This window comes from Pezoporus occidentalis, unplaced genomic scaffold, assembly GCF_034315485.1.
Source record: "Pezoporus occidentalis ecotype Australia unplaced genomic scaffold, CSIRO_AGI_Poc_V1 ctg20, whole genome shotgun sequence".
Lineage (NCBI taxonomy): Eukaryota > Metazoa > Chordata > Aves > Psittaciformes > Psittacidae > Pezoporus > Pezoporus occidentalis.
In genome coordinates, this window is record NW_026913856.1 from 44,622 (window position 1) to 66,729 (window position 22,108).

General features: G+C 38.7%; 1 protein-coding gene across 3 annotated transcripts in view; it reads right to left on the reverse strand.

Moving 5' to 3' along the window:
* Positions 1 to 22,108, reverse strand: part of GARRE1 (granule associated Rac and RHOG effector 1) — a 64,985-nt gene that overhangs the window by 42,480 nt on the left and 397 nt on the right. The window contains exon 1 of one of the 3 annotated variants that reach the window (XM_062618226.1): positions 3,345 to 3,491. The exons of 1 other annotated variant lie outside the window; for it this stretch is intronic. The gene's annotated coding sequence lies outside the window, so the exon portion shown is untranslated. Of the gene's footprint in view, positions 1 to 3,344; positions 3,492 to 22,108 lie in introns of those variants that run through there. One more of the 3 variants, XM_062618221.1, reaches the window with a different exon arrangement.

The following is a 22,108-nucleotide window of genomic DNA, read 5'->3' on the forward strand; positions in this document are numbered from 1 at the left end:
ATGAACAGCACAAGCTTTCTGCAGAAAAGGCACAGCTCTGCCTCTCAGGATAATCTACAGAATACTTGACTGTGCCCACTACCTGCACACTGCTTGGGAAGAGCTGCCTGCTCATGCTGGAAGCCAGCCACTGCAAGAAATACACCATTCTTCAAAACCAAGTGAAGAACTGAAGGCATGGTTTCATAGAAGGGATGGAGAGCTCTTGAGAATCAGTTAGCATCTATTCTATAAATGGCCTTTCATAGCCACATGTCATTTCCTGCTGAAGGGAAGGCAAGAAGAAAAGGCTGAACTACAGAAATATTCAATTAAACCATACGTGGAACAGGAATATTACTTGGTCAGGCTTGTGCATCATGGTCCAGTTATGGCCACTTGAGATAATTCCTCTCCACAAGCTCCCTCCCAAGTCTTTCCTTGCAAACCCACCCAGCACATCATATATGCACTTGAAGTCCTTCTAAGCTACAGTGGAAGTTACCTATGCTAGACTATTACCTGTCACTCCTGATCACTCCTGATTAGTGCTTCACTTTCAAATACAGTAAGCACAAAGAGCCCACAAAGGTATTTCTTTGTTAAAACTTAATAAAAAAAAACCAAAACTGTAATAGCTACAAAGATAAAAGATTTCCCATGTTTCTGCACAAAATGAGCTTTCATGATATAACATAACAACAACAACAAAACAACCAAACATCTCCCCCCCCCCCAATCGTACAATCCTATAATCTTACAGTAAACATCTTAAACCTTTGTGCTCACTTCAGGAATGGACTTACGCATATGATTAGTTCTAGTAAAGTCAGTTGTATCTCTCACATACTCAGGTGAGAATTAAATCTCCTTGTTAAATCATGAACTGCAGCTTTCCAGCATATGCAAATGCCGTATGTATTTCTCAGTATCATTCACTGGGAAGAGAGGTTTTTAATACACATTTTAATATGCATGCTAAAAATTTCCACTTAAATTTGCTGAAGAGGTTTAAGAAATTGCTTTGAAGAGTTTTGTTACTGCTGAGTCAGTGCAGATGAAGAAAGCAAGCAGAAGGCTCTATGTAGAGCTTTATTTCCACTGGCTTAAAATGATTTGTCCATGGACCCAGATACTGCATAAAAAGATTCTGCACCTAGAAAAATGGAAATAATTCCCAGCCTTTGGCAAAGTACTTAGAGAGGTAACTGAAGGACATTCTATAAATGTCATCATCAGTACATCTTTCAAAAGTGAGGGTCTTCTGAGGAACCTGTCATTGCCCCAGACAAATCATACGTTAAACAAGACTTGGAAAGACACGTGGGAGTAAGTGCCCAAGTCAAATACTACAGCATTCAGTCACGACATACCACATGAACTAGTATATATATGTGTATATACACACACACACACACACACATGCAGAGTGGCATAACTTTACAGGACAAGGGACTAAAATAAGAGACTTGATTTGTTACGGTTAAATTTATCAACTCATACACTGAAAAACAATCCTAGCCTCACATATAAAATGATGGGCTCTGGCCTGATCATTTCCACTCAGGAAGATGATCTCGGTGTTACAACTGACTGGTTTTGCTAAAATGTCAGCCTGATGCTGAATGGTAGTCAGAAGACTAAATCTGATGTTACAAATTGTTAGCAAAGGAATTTGGAAGGGCATGGCAGCATGGAAAACCAGACATAATTATGCCACTGCATAAATCCACGCTTTACCTACTCTTCAAATTTAGCATGCAGTTCTGTCTCCTTATCACTCTTTCTTACAGAGGAGCTCATCTGGCTTACTAAATAGCCTAACCAAAGACTCAAGAAATCTTATATGCAGCAAAATGCTGAAGACAGTTTTAAATGAGTATAGCCCACAAATTCATCCTGCTTGCCTATCCCCAGTATCCGTTTATAACCTCCCCTGGATAAAGACAGTTGAGTTGGATCAATTTTGAAGTTTGAATCAGCATGGCCTTTCACTCCTTATTCACGCAGACTTGTGGTCATCAAAAGCAGTATATCACAGTGGCATACTGTTTACAACTGCTCTGGAAACAGGAACATTTAGTCATTGATAAATCAGCTGTTAACTTTCAGAGAAGGCTTCCAGCCATTTTGCTGCTCTTGCAAGCATAGATGCTACATTCCATAAATGCCACACTACTCACACTTATTAGCATATATACATTTGAATTTTCCCACTGTAATAAATATTCCTAAACCAAATTTCTAGACTGTTTTAACTGAGTTTGTGATGCTAGGCAACATTAAAAAGAAAACCCAAACTCAGAGTAGACTCAGTACACACAGTAGCGTCAGACAAAAGTAGTATTTCAAGGCAGTGAAAATTATAATCATCTACACATTTAAAGCTCTTCATAGTAGGTAAATTTTGAGTCCTAGAAACATAAGACAGATGATCTACAGAAAATCCTGCAAAGCCTTTCACTGATTTCTCATCATTTTTTTTTAGCCTGTTTGGAGCAAAGATGATGAAAGCTTTCAAAACATTTGCAGTAACTCAACACCACCAATCTTTCCATTCCCAAATTACTATGCTGCTTCTGAATTCTCAACACTTGTCACAGAATACATCTACAACATTCTCTTGACACTAGACTATACTAAAAAAAAAAAAAAAAAAAAAAGGAAAAAGACCTGCAAATGTGTTTTCTTAGTTGCATTAAATATGCTAGTCCTAGCCCACTCATATAAATGCAGTGGCTATTATTAGCATGTATTTCCAGATGTAAATGATTCACCTTTTTATATGTAAAAGTGTACTCCCATACTATTTCTTTGGGACTGAAATTAAAACCTAATCCAGTATTTACGAACATTTATTCTCTTCAGTACATGGTAGAAGCTTGGCTATCTTAATGTCTGCCTTCTCCCACAACTCATTAATTGAAAGTCTCCTACTTGAAAAGCATTAAGTATTCTGAAATGACAGAGATTTCATTTCCAAAAATAGGAAAGAGAAGTACGTATCAGGAAAACAGACATCAGCACATGCACTTACTCTCTCACAACAGTGCAGCCATGAGCTTTTTTGTCTTCCAGGTAATACAGATACTCATGTCCTCGTACCACAGTTCCTGCACTCTGAGAACAGGCTTTCCAAACAGTTTATGGGCTTACTGTATTTGAGTAGCAGTGGATTCATCACTGAACAGCTGGAGTTTTGCCCAGGAAAACAAACTATATTCTATACTGAAGAAGGACATGATGATTAGGCCTTCATATCCCTCTCATGCTGAAAATTATGGAATTATCAGAAAACTGTAATCATGAAAATGTTAAACTAAGGAGAATGTATTTTTACAGCAAATGAACTTAATTATGTTTACCATATTTGGGCTCAAAGTTGGCTGGCAATACAGTCTGTATATAGACAGAAATATCTGATTCACTGTCACAGGATATGAATAAAGCAGAGCAACCCAGTGTGAGTAACAGTCTCCCTTCTGTAACAAAACCAAACATCAGTACAAACATAATACTCCAAAAGCATCATATAATACTATTGTAAATAGCAATTTCATAAATACTAGTAGCTGAATACTTTTAACTAATTCTAAAAACCATTCTTGCACTAGATTTTTGCAACAGGACACTCCTGGAACTGTCAAAATGCTTCATTTCTAACAAATCTTTGTTTTCTAGTATGATTAGGTAGAACTGATTTCTGTAATTGATGAAGGAACAGTGGTGACAAGTACTTTTAGATAATAAAAATTAAAAAAGAAGCAGTAGCATGTATATTATATTACCTTTCCTTTTTCCTTATTTTTTCAAATAAAAACCAGCTGTTTGTGTGTCTTGGGCACAGTGTTCCCCTCCTCATTAAGACCAGAATTTGTAAGTCTTAATTAAATAAAGATGAGATTTTTCAAATTGGATTAACTCATCCTGTACAGGTGGGGTCCTTATAGCTGTAAGACCCAATATAGCACCCTTTCAGTTTAAAAACCCTTAATATAAACCAAAGCAGGGGGAAAAGCTATAATGGTTTGGGCCAGAGGGAACATTAAAGATCACCTAGTTCCAACCCCCAAATACAGCCCAATATCGACAACTGCTAACATTTCCCCCAAGTTTAGCCCTCACTTGGTTGTTCTGTTTGCTTTACACAGCAGACAACTAAAAAAATCCTTCCCCGAGTTGCTCAATCTTCTGCAAATGCTATTAACAACTGGTGCTAACACAAGTTAACCACCAGAGACAAAAGGATTTTCCTCTTGCCCTACTTCAGCAAGCCTTTGTGTGCCACCCCACCTTCACCACAATGGCAACAACCTACCCCTTTGAGACTCTTAACATCTAGTACCTTCTATTAGCTGCTTCAGTAATCCTACTTTCTATTTCAGTCCATGGAATAATTTGTTGCCTTTTATCCACACAATGTAAATGTCAAAATAGGTCACAGGTCAACTTAAAAAGCTGCAGACCGAAGGCTAAAGAACACTAGAACAATTTTAGGTCTTCTCCATCCACTCCTTAACACTGACACAGCTCTAAGAAATTTCTGGGCTTAAAAGTAATTAGTTACTTGGGTTTTGCATTTTACACATTTTTCCTTGGAAGGCTAGCTTGATTATTTTCCTTTTAGACAGAACAGCAAAGATTTTTGTATTTTAAACAGACTACTGTTTTTCTGCTTCTTTAAAAAACAGAGTTAACGTTGTTATCAATGTTTTAATTCTTTCAATACAAATAGATTTATATGTTTGGAAAATATTTTTTTATATCTAGCGTAGATGCTACCAAAGAATATAAATAACTTCACACAAGAGCTACTTGCTAACAAATGCATACATGGAATTCTGCCGGCACGCCCCAGCAGCACACACAGCCTTTCTAGCTTCCGGCTTTAAGCTGCTACATTAAGTATATGGCATGGAAAGGCATACAACAGTCAAACTGATGTTCAGATAAATACTGATGTGATCTGACTGGTGTAATGTGATTTTTCCTTTTAAAAAAGTCAATTGTTCTTTGGTTAAAATTATTAACCAAAAATTCTCAAAATATTTCCCAACAAAATTATTGTTAAAGAACTATGAATTCTAATTTGAAACATACAAAGCACACTCAGACCACCTTACCACATAATGAATGCAGAAGTACTGATTATTTTATGTAAATAACTAAGCCCCCAATCATGAGTGTGATTTATCACCAGGTCACTCAGGTCACCGAGCTGTGCAAAAAAACGGCACAGGATACAGTGGGATATTTATGCTGGTATAACAACATAATAACATCTTGAAAGATAAACAGATGTAACGTTTTAATCCATAAAAAACTAAGATGATGTAATTGACAGTGGGATTGAGTGCGCCCTCGGCAAGTTTGCCGATGACACCAAGCTGTGTGGTTCGGTTGATACACTGGAGGGAAGGAATGCCATCCAGAGGGACCTTGACACGCTTGTGAGGTGGGCTGATGCCAACCTCATGAAGTTTAACCATGTCAAGTGCAAGGTCCTACACCTGGGTTTGAGCAACAGCTGCAGGTTGGGCAGAGAAGAGATTCAGAGCAGCCCTGAGGAGAAGGACTTGGGGGTGCTGGTCAATGAGAAAGTGAACATGAGCCGGCTTCAGTGTGCACTCGCAGCCCAGAAAGCCAACCGTATCCTGGGCTGCATCAAAAGGAGCGTGACCAGCAGGTCGAAGGAGGTGATCCTGCCCCTCTGCTCTCGTGCGACCTCACCTGGAGTACTGTGTGCAGTTCTGGTGTCCTCAACATAAAAAGGACATGGAACTGGTGGAACAAGTCCAGAGGAGGGTCATGAGGATGATCAGGGGGCTGGAGCACCTCCCGCATGAAGATAGGCTGAGAAAGTTGGGGCTGCTCAGCCTGGAGAAGAGAAGGCTGCGTGGGGACCTCATAGCAGCCTTCCAGTATCTAAAGGGGTCTATAGGGATGCTGGGGAGGGACACTTCATTAGGGACTGTAATGACAGGACAAGGGGTAACGGGTTAAAACTTAAACAGGGGAAGTTTAGGCTAGATCTAAGGAGAAAGTTCTTTCCTGTGAGGGTGGTGAGGCACTGGAATGGGTTGCCCAGGGAAGCTGTGAATGCTCCATCCCTGGCGGTGTTCAAGGCCAGGTTGGACAGAGCCGTGGGTGACATGGTTTAGTGTGAGGTGTCCCTGCCCATGGCAGGAGGGTTGGAACTTGATGATCTTAAGGTCCTTTCCAACCCTAACTATTCTATGATTCTATGAATTAATCTATTCAGTAAAAATCAAACACCTAGAAGCAAACTAGAGGCTTAAGCTTAGAGTTTTATTATTTGTTAGATCTTTCTGAAGACGTATGTGTGTTCTCCCCAAAGCACATAGTGCCAACAGTTCACATTCTCATGTATCCATCCATAGAAGATTCTAACTCATACCTAATTAGGTCCATGCAACGATACCTCTCAGTATTCATTAACAGAGCTGAATTTTGTTCACAAATGAAGACTAGAAAGAAACACTTAAAATTTTAAGTGCTATCTTCTGATGTGTTAATTATTCTTGAAAATTATTATTAACATGAATGACTAGGCTTACATTAATTGATGCTTAGGTGATTTAAGCCATGCTGACACTCCTTCCCAGTGACTTATGTTGACAAAGCTTTCTGCTGCAGAAATTGCAACACAGTGAAGTTCTGCAAGCCATAAGACCCTGCAAAGATGCCAAATACATTTAAGCAATGTTTCAATACCAGCTGATGCATCTATTACAGATCAGGCCAGACCCTTTTCAAATACATGTCTTAAGTATTAGATTTAGAAAAAGTGACCTTTTAGCCACTGGGACTATTTGTGCAGAATGCATTCTGACAGCCAGGACCACCCCACTGGTACAAGCACTGCCCATGACTAATCTGGCACCAGCAAGTGATGGTGAGGGTAAGGCTACAATATACAACACTAACGATCAAGGCAATTTCTACTTTACATATTACTACAAACACACACAGGCACCATTTTTAGCCACTGTTGGATTTACCTCCCTTCTCCCCATCCCCCAACCAGGCTCCAAACCTTGAAGTAACCTTGCTCTGTCCCCCCTGCCCCCCCCACCCCGAGACAGCTCCATGCCTGAAACATAACCTCTAATCTTATCTTCTATTTCTAGCATACAATTCACGACCCTTATCCCAATTTTTTAAATTAAATATCCTCCATGTTGCAGACCCTGCTTCCTATAGTCAGGACAGCACAGAGGATGCCAGAATTTCTAACAATATGTTTCTTGTTGAGGACAATTTTACAACACTTTTAAGAGCATTATAAACATACTGTATTTACGCAACATAGGTTTTAAAAGCCTTCTTTGAGAAGGAGGTTTTCACCACTACTGTCAGTACTCCACTGCAATGAAAAAGCTCTGTTTGTTAGAAGGTTTAGATAAAGACCTTAAAATACCACAGATCTGTATATCAGGGCAGTTTGCAAAGCAAAGCATTAACTTCCAGCAGTTATTGATACTTGGAGAGTATCTGCGGACAAGTCTTACAGATTACAGGGGTTTACTACAAAAGAAGCCTTCTCATCTGACACCATCTATGAGAAGGAATTTGCTTAAACTTGTTTGGTTTTTTGCAACAACAAGATACGTTGTTTCTTTGCCATCAATTCTGTAACATTTCTTACACTAAACAAACCAAAATAGAAGTGGCTGACTCAACCAGATGCCTGTCTAGGCCACAATGGCAAAATTCATACTTTTTATTAATTACCACTATCCATAAGTCTCTTTCATATTTTTATCAATTGTATACAATTTATACAGTTGCTACAGCAAAACATTCCTCTGTGCACAAATTCTCCCACAAAAGCACTTTGATACAGAGCAGCTCCTGACGAATGAAAGAATATTTTTCTGCCTCCAAAGGCTGAAAAACAAGAAGTTTCCACAGTGTGTCCCAAGTCTGGAGGCTGCAGCCTGACATACCCATGCCCTCTCAGAGCTGTGCAGTTACATGTCTGCGGTGTCATGAGCCACTCTCATCTGCCTACCCCAAAACAATCTATTTCAGTCCCAGAAAACATGGAGGGCGGAGGAACATCTGTCACTGTTTGCCGGCCGCGTGCTTACAGTGTAGAGAGGAACTGATCTGGCCACTGTGCATTAGTGAACGCCTTTACTTACACACAAAGTTTAAAAAAAACCTTAAAAATAAAAAACGGAATTACACTGCACCCATATACCAAAATACTTATAATGCTTACACCAAGCTAGTAGTTAGACCTTCAAAACAAGACCAACTATACTGACAGGACTTTCTGTTGATCAGTAAGAAAATTAGTCAGACTAGGATGCTAATAGCAAAGAAACATCCACTAATACTCCACAGAATTACTTTCCAACTATATTTTAGATATAATCAGTTACGGGACAACTGGACCCCACCAGCAAAATTAGGAAAGGAGGAACAATCCTTGAAGATAGACATTAAGTGTTACGTTTTGTTGAATTTGTATACATCTTATAAGCATATTTTACAATAAATACAGCTTGTTTCACACTGGTCTTCACAGGCAGTTCTAGCAAATACCATTAGCTTGTTCTAGTTTCTCTCTCCCACTCCCTCAGCTTCCATCCTGTTCTCAGCAGAACATGAGATTCATTCCTAGGTGGCTACTGGGGGAGTAACAATGCTTTCTTTACTTTAGAAAATAAAAATGTACACTGTCAACAGAAAGGTCAGGACTGCCTTTCCTTCAGCAAAAAAAAAAAAGATGCTCCGTATTTTGAAAGGTAACTTCACTGAGTCTTAAGAGTCAATGTTTGAAAGCTCCTCCACCCTAGCCCAAAATGAGGACTAGAAACACCTCAAGAAAACCTCGCTAAGATTCTCATGTCAATGAATGACAACCACAAAAATTCATCACAGCACTAGGAAAATATTTGCAAGTGTGTTTTCAAAAGGATACTGTTATTCAAATGGAAAAACAGTATCATACAATCACTGTCCAACAACCCAACTCTTTCAAAATATTATATTTATTTAGCATTTTATTACTGTGGGGTCCATAAAATACATAAAGAACTAATGTAATTGTTGATGTAAATATAATTTTAAAAATGTTTTTCCACAGTCTCTGCCTTCAGTATGAAAATTACAGAAGCAATTCTAAAGTCCTTACTGAGGACCGCATTAAGGTCTTTACTTTTCAAAACTGTTTCCACTCCCATGTTTCATAAATTTGCATGAACACAGTATAGGTGGTTTTAGTTATGTAGGAATACTCTTCATTAGTCAAGAAGAATGAATCATAGAATAGTTTGGGTTGGAAGGGACCTTCAAAGGTCATCTAGTCCAACACCCTGCCAGGGGCAGGGGCATCTTCAACTAAATCAGGTTGTAAATCAAGTGCGTACCAAAGTAAATCCACAGTTGAAACCATTTTGAAATCCTTACTTCATAGAGAAAGGGCTTCTGGAGTACAGCTGAAGGCTGGAGATGCATGCTAATTTGTGCCTTAATTTCGGATAAAGCATGCAGTAAAACATTCTACAAAGTTTAAACAACTCTTAACATGATAGTTTACATGAAACATTCAAATTACTCAATGAGCATCTGAAAAAAACATCTAAGCTCCCAAAAACATAGTGATTCTGTAAAAATTTCTGAAAAGAAATTCTGAGGATTTCTGTGAAATAACTCCACTTACAGCCCTCCAGTATCATCAGGTGAAGTCATCCTAGTGCTAACAGCAATGCTGCTACTACTGCTGTCAGTACTGAAATGTAAAGAAATGAATGCAGATCATCAAACTAGGCGATTGTTTTGTTTGGTATTTAACAATATAGTTCTTAATTTAAAGAAAAATAATTTAGCAATTCCATTTTAAATATGAACTATATCAACATGATATACAAGAATATTAACAAGATCTTGTAAACTTTACATTTAAGATAAAATTAGTGGCCAAATAGACAACATGTGCCTTCTGACCCTCTGCTACCTGCCATAAACTGCCTCCACACATCTGACTGAGCCCTCATGCAGCTTCTGTGCCAAGGGAGCCTGCAGCCTACTGTGAAACCCACCCTCCTGCAAGAAACCAAGCACTGCAAATCAACACCTCAAGAACCACAGCCAGGAATCTTCTATTTGAACACAGATCTCATCAAAGACATTCCTACATCCTCACTACTTTCAAGTTCTTCCAACCTCAGTGGAAGCGTCACATAGCAGCTTTTGGGCAAAACTCAATGCCAGCTCTTACTCCATAATCAGTATTATGGAAGCTATTCCTCACACACATCTGGAGAAGGTGATTGAAACTTTTAAAAAGTCAAAAAAATTGCATCTGCTTTAAGATATACACCACAGTAATAGACCCCCACAGAACAATTAATGGCTCTGACAAAAATCTTAAATGATTACTCAATGATTACTACAATGATTACTCATTGTACTGCGCTCCTGAATTACTGATGGCAGCAGAAAGAACCAATCACTACTGCACAAACACAACAGCTAACTCACTTTTGAGGGAAGGATTGTACCATTCCTGTTCTTCAAAGTAATACGCAGAAAAAACCTAGAAAACTCTGTTCCTACTACTACTAATATTCCTTCCAAGGCTTGTAAGGATCTTGTGTTACTTCCAGAGTTACTCCAGTAGGCAAACTGCAATTTCTATATTCTGCATAAACCTACAATATGTATCTGTAGGAATCTCTCAGGGAACACTACAATGAATAAATACAGGCATGCTATGCTCATGTTCTGCATATTCTTTTCAAAAAACCTGTTATAACATCAAGTTTGTATTTACCTGCAACTTTTGAACACTGAAAACATACCTTGCTTTCTTGCCTTCAATTCATTAACATTGGTCCTATTTTCAATTTCTTTTTCCCACTTTTTGATTCACTCCAGCAAATTTAAAAACCACAGTATTAGACATGCCTCCTTAGTACTTACTAAGGTATATATATATTTGGTTTTATCCACAAGTAATTCAAAACACGTATTTCCTGCATACACCTAACAATACCTGTTACATGCATATTACAGGATTTATGTTCTCCTTTATTAAAGGAGTTGAATTTCAGTGAGTCATTTTCTCAAAATTTCCATTCTAGAAATGAATAAAGTAACTACTTTCCTTCAAAGTGTCCGGTAACACCGTGCAGCTGGAGCAGACCACACCACTTTCTGGTTTTATTATTTTATTAGGAACAGTGTGTTCTAAAGTCAGAACTGGGACTAACCACAATCATGTGTATTATTTGATACATCAAGGGATTTTTATCCTCAACTACCACTCATGTATTCATGCGCAGCAAAGAGTTCAAACACTGCACAACACTGTGTCAGCATGTCAGCACTGTGACACTGTGCCATGTCAGCAGCATGGACACTGACAGTCGTACCAAAATAAGTTTGTAACAATAGGATATCTTTCACATTTTCAGCATGGCAGATTCCTCTTCCCATCTTTTAGGTAACATTCCAATCCTTACAGTGTAATACATGCAAATAGGAGAGTTTTAAAAGTGAAGTAAGTGTAAAGCAGAACACAAGCAGTAAAAGAATGAAAATAATTACAGGGAGAAGAAGACAGTGACTGAATTCAGCAGCATAATAAAGTTAGATAATTGTGAGCTTGGCAATGAAACTGATGCTTTTCTTTATAGTAAATCAATATAATGATATTCAAAAATTAGATTAAACTGTATTTTAGGGCTCTCAAACACTAATAGTAAGGCATCTTACAGCTTTTTGAGTTACTATATGCATATCAGCAAATTGTTCTAAACAGTACAGCCCCTTGTAAAATGGAGTCTCATCCCCCCTTATAGTAACATATTATCCTCTGTCCTGAATAGGACATTATTCCATGGACTGCTTTTCATACTTTTCAGGCGATTAGCTGGCATGCTTTGCCTCTGAGGTTGAAACCCGTAAACTCCACTTATATAGACATTTTTTTTGTCCATAATTTGGACAATGGATTGTTATTGGTCAGAAGTTGTACTCATTCATTACTAATAAAAACAGTTTCAGTGTTATATTAAGCAATTGATACTAGTAAGCTCTTAGAAGACAACTACTCAAGAAAATATATACTATTACACTCCTAGATCATAACTACTTTAGAAAAAACATCAGTGAAAAATCTTGTGGCATCTAGATTTTTACCACATGCCAACACTGTAAAAATCTGCCTATTTTATGAATAACAATCTCAAATCTGGCACACATGGCAGATGAAAAGTTTTTTTACCTAATTATTTGTTAATTCTAAAATATTACATTGAGCACTATTAATGATTACTCATTGAATTCGTGACTATGAGTAGTGGCTTTGCTATGTTTCTTACCTTAATCTTCATTATGAAGGTATTTAAGAAGGCCTTTGAACGGAGAAAAGACAACAAAGAAGAAAAGAAGAAAGCAGAAGAAAAAGCATTTCAGTGTCAGTGCAAGGAAGCTACAAGTACCTGCCACACAACCTACTCCTTAACACCAGCCCAAGCTGGTATCTTCTATATGGAAGAAATCAGTTTTAGAACAAAAGAAGCCACCAGTGAAAATAAAAAACAATTCTTCCTTTCACATCATCTATTTGATGTGAAGAAATCAAAGCACCAATTTCAAGGTATTACTTCTTACTTAAAAGATACAGAACACCCTATCAGTGCTGGAATACACAACAATTAAGACAAGGGTACCTTGCATCTGAGGACACATATTTGTATATGTAAATCAATCTGTCAAATGCTTCCCCTCTCTGAAGTATATTCTACAGCTGCAATTTTTATTCCCTGCTTTTTTTCCACAATATTAAGTTGGTCTTCTGAAATTCTGGCCAAAATACCTTACACTGTTGTGAGGGACAGCACTCTCTCTGAAACAGTCCAAGTGAAAGGAAGTAAAAGCCAATGAACTAGAGGTTTTAAGTCAATGATATGACATAATGAAAGAAGAAAAACACACCCTCACAACACAAACCTTTAGAGACAGCTAAATAAGAAGTAAGAAATCCACTAACTCAACAGTGCTTTGAGGCACTGTCACGTTTTTTACATGCTACCAAGCACTATAATCAATATTCACACATCGATAGTTGCATAATATTTGCCTCAAGTCTACTGTTCCAAATTACACCAGTTTAACTTTGCTTACATTAGAATTCACTTTAGAGAAAAATATTTCACATGGACATAGTGTGCAAGATGCCCTGCATTCATATTATAATTTATTCCTCAACACACTGAACAATTGTATCAAAATACAGCATTTTGTAACAAAGTACAGCATACCTTCCCATCTACTCTTGTAATTGAGGACTGTATCACCTACAAAACCTTAAGTTAAAGGAAAAACAGCATAATTATGTAGCATAGAAAATTTCCATGTACTATACTTACCCTTGTTTTTCTTGATATATGATTTAATGTGCAGTGAAAAACAAACAACGCAGTAGAGATGAGGAACTCATGTTCCAGAATATGTATAATCAAATAGCATTTTGCAAAGACAACAATATATTATTTCTCTAAAACCACAAGAATTTTTTAAAAGAAACTGCTAAAACAATTTCAGAATGAAATACAGATGCAACTCTTTAGCAGAAAGTCACAACTACATAATTTTCTCCTGTTTCAGGATGCAACTAAAGTATCGGTAACAATCTACTGCATCAGACAGAGAAAAGCATCCACTGGCTGCACCATGAAGCTAAAAAAAGACCATAAAAATGTCAATGTCTCAGGAAAAAGAACAAACAAACCACAACTTAACATCAAGTCAAATTTTAACAGTCGTATTTGCAGTAGTCTTCTCCATCTCTCACAATGCACAAAGTTGAGGGCCATGAGGGCCGTTCAAAGGGAACAAACACACAGCAAAATAATGTTGAAATACAAGAGACTGCAGAGGCTGGACAGACATTTTCCGTCAATAAACCTCCAAGTGTAAGGGACGGAGCAGTACATAATAAAACACAAAACAATAAGAGGGTAAGGACAGGTGATCCTGGAGAGACCAACAGCAACATGCTCATCTACAGGTATTTCCTCAGAAACTGACTTGAGAAGTTTAGTTTCAAAACACACTAAATTATGACAAAACTTTCACGTCAATGTACTGCACAAGCAACAAACTCTGTGCAGCTGTTAAAGACAAGTTAAGCCTAATATATTGTTCCTTTAAAGCCAGAAGAGCTATTCATCCATGAACAATGTTATCTGCAAACCACAGCAATTCAATACTCCTAGTATTTGGTCCAACGATGTGTCTAATTAAAGCATACTCTTTAGAAAAGCAGCCAGAATCAAAGACACCATTAAAGGTTTTGGAGTGGTAACTCCATGACATCTGACCAGCAAGAACGTAAATAGCATTAGAGATTCGGGGACAAAACCCCATTCTGACAGCATCTATGATTTGAAAAAGACCTCTGCATCCCTCATGGTCACAATGATACAGAAGGAGAAGCCAGAGTGAGAGAAGAGCTAGAATCTTTTAACACATGTTCAGGGAAAACATAATTAAAAGGCAAATCATGGTCTGTTATTCATTTGTCTGACTGTATCAGACAATCCTGATCAGAGCTCCTAAAACCCAACTGTTCCAGAAACTGATATAAAACAAAATATTAAAAAAAAAACAACAAAAAAAAAAAAACAAAAAAAAAAAAAAAAACAACCCCAAAACCACAAGCAATCTCTTTTCCTGCTGTGTCTTCAAAGGAAGAAAATGCACTTTTCCCAAAAAACATTTCCCTAAATCTTGTGTGTCAACTACAGATTTACTCTATCATACCAATCCATCACCACAAAAATGTAACATTCCTATATAAAAACAAAAAATGTATCATTAGTGGTTTTCAACAGATTTCATGTCCAGCAGCACCTGCAGAGCAATAGATTTCTGACCACAAAACCATGAGACAGATTATTTTCAAAACAGCAAAGGTCAGATGTACCACCTTTCCACATGGATAAAGTAGTAAGTGCACTTGACCAAAGACAACTAGACCATCTGCTGTCCCATAACTTATTATTTTAGTTTTAAGAATAAGTATTGTACGAACATTTAAATTAGGGTTTATGACTTGAAATTGTAAAATACCTTTACTAAGAGCAACTTGTGAACAAACCCAAGTTAAACTCATGGCCAGATTTTATGCAAATTTTACCAATTACCAAAATTGTAACAAGATAACTTCCCTAAAACTCACTCGTTTTTGGACCTGAAACAAGGTCAAAGTGCTGAATTCAACATCACAATCCAGTGCCCTGCAAATTATTGCAATGTTTAGACAAAGAAGTTCATTATGAGATCTAATAGGATTGCTAGAGAGAAAATGTTTCCATTCTTTTCCTAACAGCAACACAAGATGGACAGAAATTCTGGAAGCTCTTTGAGTAAGGATTCTTGAAACACTATTTTAATACAGAACCATGCAGATTCCCAGGATCACCATACATGCTTTTTTTCCCACGGCTTTGTTCTAACAATTGGCATTTCCTTCGAGCACCCTGTACAGTTTTCATTAGCACATAAGTCTCTTAAGAAAAATAAGCCACTTACACTTGCATTAATTTAGGAAATACAATTTTTACTTAACCTACCCTGCCCTTGTATAAATAAACTTCAGCAACTCCTCTTCAAAAAAGAGCTAAAACAGAACTGCAAGTTATCATACTAACAAAACCTTGGTCTTGCTTGTATCATAACTTTTGTACCTACATTGGCAGATAAACAGTTCAGCTGACCTCCACTCTGAGTTAGCTAAGTACACCTACAGTTTGTTCTCTGTAGGCGAAGAATGTACAAGTACCCACTTAAACCTCCACTTTCCTGATGGCAACAGTGGCACTTGGCAGTCTTGATGATTTCATCTGCACTACCCCAAACTCAGTAAACCAAAATTACGATCACTACCAAATCTTACTGTTTGTTTTTTTTTCATTTTTTGCTTTTTATTTAATAAATTAAAGATTTTAGCTTTTCTAAATGATGCATGCATATTTAGCAGTAGACCTATTTTTCAGCACCATATTATAATTCTCAATTACACCATCTGCTTGTAAATGTTCATCTCATGTAAGAAAAAGGGTATATCTTATTACCTTATTATTTAAATATTTGCAACCTGTGTTGCTCAGCCAAAAAAACTCCAATATCTAACTACGTCTTTGGTAAGAGGCTAAAAAAAGTTTATTCTGGTGCTGTGAAAAATGTGCTGATGAAACTGGATTCTGAAACAACATATTTGCACAGTTTTAGTTAATGCTATTCTATACCACCTGGCCTTCAACTGCTGCTTGGACAATAGAGTGCAGTCCACTTAACAGTAGGCCATATTCCTATTCTTCCCTCCAACCAAAAAAATCTCTTATCCTCAGGATCCTTCCATTTTGGACTAAACACAGGTGCCTTTAACAAATGCTGAAAAAATTCATTCATTTTTATCTTAATCTGACAAACACGATTTTTTTATGAGCATGTGGAGATGACAAATTCATTCTACATTGAAGTTACCCTGCAAGATGCATGCAGAAGAACATATAAATCTGAAAGAATAAATTTTTTAGGTAGCCTTTTCCTTCATGCACTTTCTCCTTCTACATAATACCATCTGGTCCAAGACTTGCAAATAGGATTCTGAGAAAAATTTTGAAATACTCAATCAAAAGAAGTTACATTCCTCAAATCTTTTGGAGGCTGGCATACAGTTACATTTAACCAAAGTGATCTTTGCCCTCCGATACTTGGTCTTTTATTCAAGCTGTGAGGATGCAGACACAAGAAAAGTCTTTTAACAACAAGAAGGGTATTCCTGGGTCTGTCCTTTCCAGTCATTACAACTTTCACTGGGTTTCAGCATTTCTGTTATATGCTGGGCCACAGAAAAAGAATGTCTAGCTTCTTCAGGATGAAACTGTCAGCTTCAAGTACTTTTACAGAACATTTGAAAATATTACTTTGTACTTAGACCCTGAGGAAGCAACACTTAAAAGATCCCCAGGTTTTTCTGGAATGTGACCTGTAGATATTCAGGTGCTTTATCTTTCTCCAGGGAAGCTCTTGTGCTTGGACTCAAACTGTTCTTCTAAGGCACAGTCGGTCATCAGACTTACATGCTGATGAAAACTGTATGTAGTGCTGGAAGGAAATGCCAACTGTTAGAACAAAAGCCTTGAAAAAAAAAAAAAAAAGCATGTATAGTGATCCTGGGAATATGCATAGTTCTGTGTTACAGAAAATCACTTCAAAAAAATCACCTGATTACAGATTCTGTAATCTGTACAAAAAAGCAGGAAGACCAAATTTCATAAACAACAAAAAAATACCTAGGAATATTTCTCTGAATATCCTGGTATCAGACGCACTATGCGGACATGCTTACTTTTACCCCAGTAAATCCAGAGGAATTCCCAATACCATCCAGAAACTCACAAGCATAGCAAATTATCACAGTGAGGTAACCTACTTGGGAAACTGAAAACACTGTTACTGTCAGGACTGAAGATAGATTTCATTAGTAGACAACTCTCACATGAAGGAATCACACTATGGATGCCTGTGGAGAAGCAGAGGAAAGGTCCACTACAGCCCTTTCTTCCTGTTTAAACTGAGGAGTACTGTTCAGTTCCTGGATTGCAGAGTACACTGCAGACAGCCTGTGAGGAATTTTCTGTAATTGGATGGTGCCATTAAATGTCAACTTTGAGTGTACAACTAAACAAGAATCACACCTAAAATACTATTAACCAGCTGACACATTCTCTTATAACTTTCTAACCAACACACAAGTGGTGTCAGGAAAGAACAAAACCAGAACATCTAAACTTGAGAAGAGGCGGCTGACAAGGTGGTACATGGATCTCCCTGTAGCAGTTTTCCAAATAATATATCTTTTGCAGTGCTACTGTCAGAAATGCTTATCAGAAGACTTCAGCATCTGACAAGTACCCCAATGAAACATGACTAGATAAACCAAGGAGAGTCCCATTGACAAAAAAACTCTAACCACTTGAAAAAGCAGAAATCTATTAGGAAAGCAAGAAACAAAAGACAACAAAGAAGTTGTATAGCTCTGTTGCAAGACAGTGAAAATCTAGGTAGCCTTAGAGAGAGAACATGCAATAGTCATTTTTAAGAAAAATTTTATTATGAACATAAGCAGTAATTGGTCATAATTGTATTGTAAAGATTTTTCCTAAAAAAATATTTTCTCTGATGTGACCCTAGAGTAAAAACACACAACGTAAAAATTTATTCTAAAGACCAGATGGCCACCTTGCAGCAAAAACTTTTTAAAGGTTTTGTTTTGCTTTTTAGCAAATACAGCAAAAATTCTATTTACTAGTGCTACCATGTTTTCCTGCGAGGACTTTCCTTAGAAAGTCTTTCCTTAGAAGGGAGAGCATTTATTTCCTTTATGAAAACAGTTCTTCAAAACAAAGCCCTAGAACATCCCAAATCAAACTTGACTTGTTTAAATAAAAACTTGTAAAAGGTTCTTGCCCTGATAAGCTGTCATATGTTATCATTAGGCTGAAGCCAATGTATTACCAATGGTATGCAATATAACAGCTGGAAAAATGTCTGACTTGCTATAAAGGCTCTTGAACATGCTTAAAGCCTCCTAGATACACCCATACTGACCTTTACACACAGACATCTCATGATCCCCCATCACACCTGCAGTACTTCACATGCCCCTTTTCAGCCATTCTTCTTCATTATTCAAAGTTAACTAGCAATTCTAGACCTTCTATTCCGCTGTTTTCCACCCACCCCCACCCCCCCACCCCTTTCTCTTGTACTCCAAGGCTACTCCAACCCAGATCACTGGACTTGATGCAAAGTTTATGACCTTAATAGAACCATACAGATCAATCCCCCAAATTTATCTTATCAAAATACTAATCTTCATTAATTACAGCAAAGTAAGACAAGATTGGTTATTTCAAAACCACAGTTCTCAAAATAAATTGTCCTATAATGTCAGAAGCACTTCAAAGTGGATACACACCTCATTAACACCAACATCATCTTTCTGAAGTTTCATAGAAAAAAATCATTTTTTTAATTACTGTTTTTGCAAAATTCAAGGACTGAACCAAAACGGTTTATTCACAGAACACTAGGAGACTGGGATTGTATCACACCAAACCAGCGATTAACCCGCAAAACAGGATTTGTTAAATGAATGCCTTCTACTCCCCATATACATCCCTTAATAATTTATTTGGGGGCAGAAGGGATGAACATCTACACCCCTCCTGCCATAAAGTTATCCTGAGGTACACAAACAGCAGAAGAGCAGAAACCCATGGCAAAGGCAGAGGCACAACAAAATATAACTACTAACTCCTTCTTAGTGAATTTGGAACCCATCTTTAACAAATTGTGCTTAACTTTCAAAATATTTTTTCATCAGCAGAACTTCAGATTTTTACAGATACTGAGAAACAGCACCTTCTGTGGTTTAGATCTGCAGTTCCTGCAGAGCACAAGACTGACTACCTACGGCATGTTACTAATACATTGTTGCTACTCAAAGGCCAATGAAGGTTAAGAAACACTAATCCCGACATATCACCAAGCTCTCGGAGGACCAGCGTTATTATACTGTAGATTTTGTCAGTCCTAGCAGAGTCAGTTGCCCTCTGAGCCAGCCCCAACACAATGTTTTGTGATGAGATTACCCATGCTGCTGGAAATGTCATCTTTCATGTATGATATAAAACCCCTTCTGTAGCTACTAACAATACCCTGGCATTGTTTGCAACACATAGGGTGTTGGTCTGGCTAACATCCAATTCCAGTAATAATATTCTGTCTACCTACAGTAACCACAAGAAAATATTCTTCATTTTCAGCCCCAAGTGGTTTTGCAGCACAGCAGCAAGCCCTTAAAGAACTGCCATACTTCACTGCAAGTTCTGCATTTCACTGTGCATTTATCTGTCTGCACAGATCAGGCATTTATCCAAAACTGTAGAAACACCTTGAGATTACTGAGAATAAAGGAGCTCTTTTCATACAGCACAATTAGTCATATCAGCAGTGATAGCTATTTTGAGCAGCACCCATTAATCACTATCATTAGCAGGATTTCTGGTGTACCAGTATTCATTGTTCCAGGAACAAAGCCTTTTCCCATTACAGTACTACTATATAAACAAAAGCAGCAGCACAATTTCTCTTGATAATCTTGTTTTGAGTAACAGAACACAAGTGGCAGCACTTAAAACTACAGTCAATTCAAGGTGTAAAGGGAAGCTCACTTATACCTTATAGGACAGCAAAAATACAGTTCTTTTGCTGTAAAATAAAACCGGCTGTCATTCGTACACTGGGGAAAAGGTGCTGAAAAGTAATAAATAGCGAGAAGTGGAGAAGATGATGCCCAAGAAGTGGAAGAAACCTAGACCCGTCTTTTAAACATGTGTAGCAAGTATTTTCACATTACTTTCTATGAAGGACTATTAATTTCAGAGTCTCAGAGGAGACTTTTGACTAGAAAAATATTCCCTATATACATAATCTCTAGTTTCCTAACACCTCATAGTAACTCCTGTTTCAGAATGAGAAACCAACAGGATTTATGCCTTACATTGACTTAGGAAGCAGTACCACCAGATACATGGAAAGCAGTGGCTCTGTACTGCTTCCTACACAGTTCCTAACTCCCCAAAGATTTCACAAAGCTGCAGAAACATGTATGTTGACCAGCAATTCTTTACAAAAAAAGTGTCCAGCTTATCTTCTGTAGAAATGTTTCCCAGTAGAAGACTCCAGCCAAGCACAAAATTGAGTTGATTCCCATGATACACAAATAGCACCTGTGAACATACCAAGACAGGCCAACACTCCTGATCCCATGAGCTGCATACCAAAACTTTCATGGGGCCAGGAGCTATGCGACTCATACCTCAGAGAGGTGAGGGAAGGGAAGCACTTCTCAGGAAATTCAGCCACCCTCTGCCCATAGAAAATAACAGTTCCTCAAGAGCATCAGTGCCCCTTTGCAAGATAGCACTGAGCCAAGAAATCTGACAGCAACATTTTCCCTGATATCTTGATCTGAGATTATTCAACAGCCACACGAGCAGTTAGAAGATGCAGTGCCATTTTGGGAACCAAGCCACAACCTCTTGCCAGTTGCATATGCCTCTGGAGCCACAGGCTGAGGGACTCTTAAAAGCCAAGCAGTGAACTGCAACTACACACACCTGATGTATGCTGCTCTTTAAGACACCCCAACATCTATTCCTCTCTAAACCCAATAATAACAGTGGCTGATTTATACCTGTAACAAGGTTTATAATCTCACATAAAGCAAATGAGATCTTTTAACTCCTTTCAAATTTCTAAGCCACCATCCACCTGATGAATGTATACCTTCCCATCTCAGACGATAAAACCCCTCAAGCAGGGAAAAGAGAAGGTACAGTAGTGAAGTTTTAAGCTACAGCCCAAAATGAGCTACACTCTTGTGCTTGCAATTACCATGAGGATACAACGCATTAAACATAAGGCTAGATAACAACAAAGAGCACTCTCAGTCAACATCAGGTGAAACACCCGTGCAAGCAAAAACCGCTGCAGTGGCCAAGGAGACACTCCTACCCACAGGCCTTCGGGCCGGGGGGCGCGAAGAAAGCCCACCGCGGGCACCGTGGCGAGCTGTGCTTTCGCGAGCCCGACGCTACAGCTCTCCCGAAGGGCAGCTCCCGCCGGCACCGCCCGGGAGGCCCGGACGGACAGGAGGCCGCCTCACCGCGGGAGTCGGAGAGCGCCGCGCAGCCCCGAGGCGAGGCCTCCGCGGCGGGGTCTCTCGCAACGGGCCGACCGCCCCGGGAGGCCGCGGGTCACTATTTAGCAGGAAGGTGCGCAGGAATTCCCGCAGGCGCAGTCCCAGCAGCGCTCCCCGGGCTGCCCGCACTCGGGTCACGGCGGCGGGAACGGGAGACGTGCGGGGCCGGGGGCGGCTGCAGCCTCGCCACCGCCCCGGGCTGCGCGCCCGCTCCGCGGTTGCCCCCACCACCACAGGGAGAGCCCGGCCCCGCTGAGGGAGCGCCGCGACAAGCACCGGGCCGCGCCCCGGGGCACCGCCGCCGCCTTC